We start from the raw sequence: 4625 nt of genomic DNA, 5'->3' as shown, positions 1-4625 counted from the left end.
ATAAAAAAAATCGATCCTGATTTCTGTTGTTTCTGATAGACAGTTAATGCTGCCCTCTGCTGGAATGAGATGGAAAAGCAAAAATGCTGCCTCCTTGTCATTTATGGCTTATAACAAAAAACAGAATAATGCCTAAAAGCTGCTCTGTGTCAGCGTGTACAGCTAACAAGCAAAAAAAAAAAAAAAACAGAAATTAGTTTTTATAAGCTGTCGACCCCAAAAAACGAGCGTTTAAAGACACAAAAGTGAAAAACAGGCAACTTTTCATAGTACTTCTATTAGTAGAACTGCGCCCACTAGAGGGAAACGTAGTCGTTGATCCACTTTTTTCTCTTTAAAGTCTGGGTTTTACTGCTCGACAGCTTATAAAAACTTATTTCTGGGTTTTTTGGCTTGTTAGCTGTACACATTGTCACGCAGCAGCTTTTAGGCATTATTCTGTTTTTGTTATACGCGAGAAATGACATGAGGCAGCCTCTCATAATATAAAGTCAATGGAGACGGTTGGATTGTTTCCCCCCGGTGTGGGCGTGGTTTTCAAATTAGCATACCCGCGCTCTGTCTCTATTTACTATTCCCCACGCACTGTTTTGCTATGGGAAAGTATGGACATTTGAGTAGGCTACTTTAACAGACCTGGCTGGGGCATACTAAATATAATATTGACAATTTCCGGGAAGCAGGTGGGAAGTTCAAGGTAAACTCATTTAATTTCTTTGATCACTTACTGATTAAGTAGGGCTATAGATTTGTTTTCTATGTGTTATGCCTATAAATGGTGGTCTATTGTATTTATAAAGACCTTACCATGAATGTTAAATCTACCGAAACAGCGTACTTAATGCGTGTTCGACTTCACGCAACGTTGCGCAGACAGAGCGGCGTATGACATCACAATACCGCGAGAGCGATTCAAAACCAGTCCATGTTCGAGTTTTTTAGTTGACATATCGACTGAATCCTAGCATCTTACTAATACACAAATGTATTATTCAAGTCTTATGCATAACTAATATCCATTCTGTTTGAACTTGTCGCATATTATTTTTGTTGTTTAGTTGTCTGTTTTAACCCAATACATTTCCATAGAGACTCACACAGGACAGACTATTTTAAATTAGGCCTACATTAAAAAAAACAATAGCCTACAATTCCTATTAAAAACAATACATTTATTACTAAAGATTTTATTTGATTGTTTTTATTTTTTAAGCAGGGTAGCCTGATACCTAAAAATGAGTGGAACAAGCCACCAAGTTTTATCTTAGTAAGATAAATATTTTAAACTGCATTCTGATAAATGGCCATTAGATGGCACTGCATACAAACACTTAGAGCCTGAGTTGTTTGAGAATAATGAGCTCTGTTCTCTACAGAAGTAACATTTGGGTCTCAATGGTGCACCGCGTGTCCTGGTGCTGAAAGAATCACGTTTGTCTAACATGATCGATATGCATCTCACCTCGTCAAGCTGGGGATGAAATTGAAATTGATTTGTGAATAGTGTTATTCAAAAGATCCACCATGTGATGTAGCTGCTTTGTTGCCAATGACACGACTGTTTGTAGGATATAAAAGAGACACAATTTCCTTTGCAATTTTACTACGATTATTTTCAAACCGCACCTTCTCTTGTGAACACTTTGAACAGCAGATATGATTCCATCTGTGGTTCCATTACCCCGAGTAATGCGTTCTAATTAGACAACTACAAAGATGAAACGCTTTCATTTATTATCCATTAGGGTTTGTGAAATTTTAAAAGATCTACCTTACTCCATAAGGAAAATGAGAGCTTATGTTTTTTTTCTTTTCGACTCAGAATAATGGATGTAGCTAGCATACAGTGATTGGTAAAGGACTGTCAGATTACAGTTACTTTATTGTGTATCGCACATAAAATTACCTATGTAATGATTCATCTCTCATCTATACCGCTTATGAGTAATTCCCTGTTGGGGTCATAAGGAGTGCTGGATCATATCCCAGCTATCCCAGGGCAAGGCAGGGAAACAGGTTGCCAGTCCATCACAGGCTTATGTAATAATGCATTTTATAATTAGCACGTATCTATCTTGGACATGGATTCTTAGCGAGTTTAATTCTTTAAAAAAAATGCACAGATTATTTATGCATTACTGTACTTTACCATACATTTTATTTTACAGTGCACAAAAGGAACAATTACATGAGTTACATAATCAAATAAAAATAATTTTATTGGTAAAATGAAAGATTATGTTCACATTTTTTTTTACTCCAGATTCAGTTTCAGACATTGATATTGTAAGAGTCCAGCATTTGGATAAACTGATGCCCAAACATTCATCACAGCTTTTGATGGCGTGTAATTACATGCATGCGTCTTGTATCCTTATTGGAAGAGTTAACTTTATACACACTTTATACAATAAACACATACACACAATTTTAGCATCACCAGCCACGGCAAGCTTGAACTTGGTGAATTATTATTTAAAGGCCAGAGAAATGAACTAATCAAACAGGGGACAAGGGCCATTAAACAGCCATGAGAGAGGGGGAGAGAAACAGGGCGAGAGAACAGACCACAGTAAGATTAATAACAAGCGTCTGTGATTCTACAAAAGCCTGTTAGCCTGCGACTCAGTCAAGCTTTGGAGATTCTCAACACATAGTGCTACACAGATGAAAATGTTATTGCTCAGATGTTGCTCTTTTGTAGCTCAGGAGATTTGATGGAGTTCGGTTGTGTTTCATATGAAGAGCTCAGATGCAAAACCATCTAAGTGCGTCTGACATGTTGTCTTGTAAATTAGGATTTTTTTATGGATTCTGTATAATGCATAAATTGTATAATGCATTTATTGAGAGCATTCAATAAATAAATAAATTTTTTGATGGAGGTGGCTTTTGCATCTGAAATATTTTAAAATAGAAACAAATAAGAATTGTTAAAATGCATTAAACTGTAAATGTATGGATTCAATGAGAAATGTTTGTTCAAATCGAAGTTGAAAAGTAGGGGTGATCGCGCGTTTTCAAATGCGGGGCCAAGATTGTGGAATGCGTTACCTTTTACTATTAGATCTGCTCCATCCTTGTCGGTTTTTTAATCTAGGTTAAAAACCTATCTTTTTGATTTGGCATACGCCTAAGGGATGTAATGTATTGTAGGTATTGTGTTTTAATGTATTTTTTATTGTTGTATCTACTGTATGTAAAGCACACTGGTCAACTGGTGTTGTGTTTAGTAGTGCTATATAAATAAATTGAGATTGACATATTGATTTTTTTTTTCAATAATATTGACTTATCTGAGCTCAATTTGTGACATTGTTGAGAACTCTTCTGAAATTTAAGTGGATACATTTGCAAGATTTCTGGGTCTTTTCTCAAAATAACTATCTGAGACACAGGAGACTTAATCCAAAGGTTTATATTTCCACTCCTTTTAATATCATTTTTGTCTAGTACAGAGGTGGGCAAACTTTTTTCACTCGAGGGCCACATCAGGTTTTGAAATAAAGGCGAAGGGCCGCATACTATGAACGACAAATGTGGCTTCAACTATCAGGTAATACTGTACTATAGACTTTCATCTACACCCTACTTTTATGAAGACTTTTCACTACTTTCATTAAAAAAACCTCTTGAAAGAGTAACCATGGTTTAATTAGTGTAAGCATGTTTTAGCAGATTAATTTCCATTTGTATTACCACAGTTTTACTACAAATAAAAATAAGAAATATTTTTAATGAAGTTAAACCATGCCACATTTCCTTTAGTGCAAATAATTTCATGTGCTTTGCTAGATAATATTACATATCACCATGATGTTAAAAACGGAGGTAAGCAGTTTTTGGTCTTTAAATATGGCAATACCTCTTGGCAAATAACACATACCCGATTATGTCTGATGTTGGTGAAGTATTTTGCTGTACATTCTGTTTTAACACACAACATTCAGTGTTTATTTTTCTATTTTGTTCCCAATCTGGTGCACTCATTTTTCAGTCAATATTGCCATCTATGGACGTTGATGGTATTGCATCAAATGAGTAATTCTGTATCAAAATCCTACATTGTTAAATATAATTATAAACTGCTTTTCAGGTCGGATTAAAGTGCCTGGGAGGACACATGTGGCCTGTGGGCACTAGTTTGGCCACCTAGGAGAAATAATTGAGATATCAAACAGATCTCATTTGTGACTTTTTTATTCTTATGGGTACTGAGCTTTATATGTGCCACTTTAAAACCCAGGCTAAAGCATCATAATCTAATTTTCAGATTAAGAGCATCACAGTTTGATTTCACTCATTGATTTCAAACTTGGACAAGACATGACTCACTCAATGTTCAAGATATCAAGGTTATATTTTTACTTTACACTATGTAAGATGATTTAATGTCAAAAACAGATGATAAATCCAGAACTAGGCCTCAGTACAACAGTACATATTTCATAACCAAACACAATGCACCACATCGACAACATTTTCAAGTAAACTCTTTCTTTAAAGTTTTCCTTCGGGAATTAGAGATTCTACAACTGTGAAACAAACCCATCATAAATAATGACCCCTCAGAATATACAATCCCTCACCAAAGCAACTCATTTAAGAACGATAATTAAATGTTC

Source organism: Paramisgurnus dabryanus, chromosome 1 (genome assembly GCF_030506205.2).
Source record: "Paramisgurnus dabryanus chromosome 1, PD_genome_1.1, whole genome shotgun sequence".
Taxonomy (NCBI): Eukaryota; Metazoa; Chordata; class Actinopteri; order Cypriniformes; family Cobitidae; genus Paramisgurnus; species Paramisgurnus dabryanus.
This window is presented reverse-complemented; position numbering follows the sequence as displayed.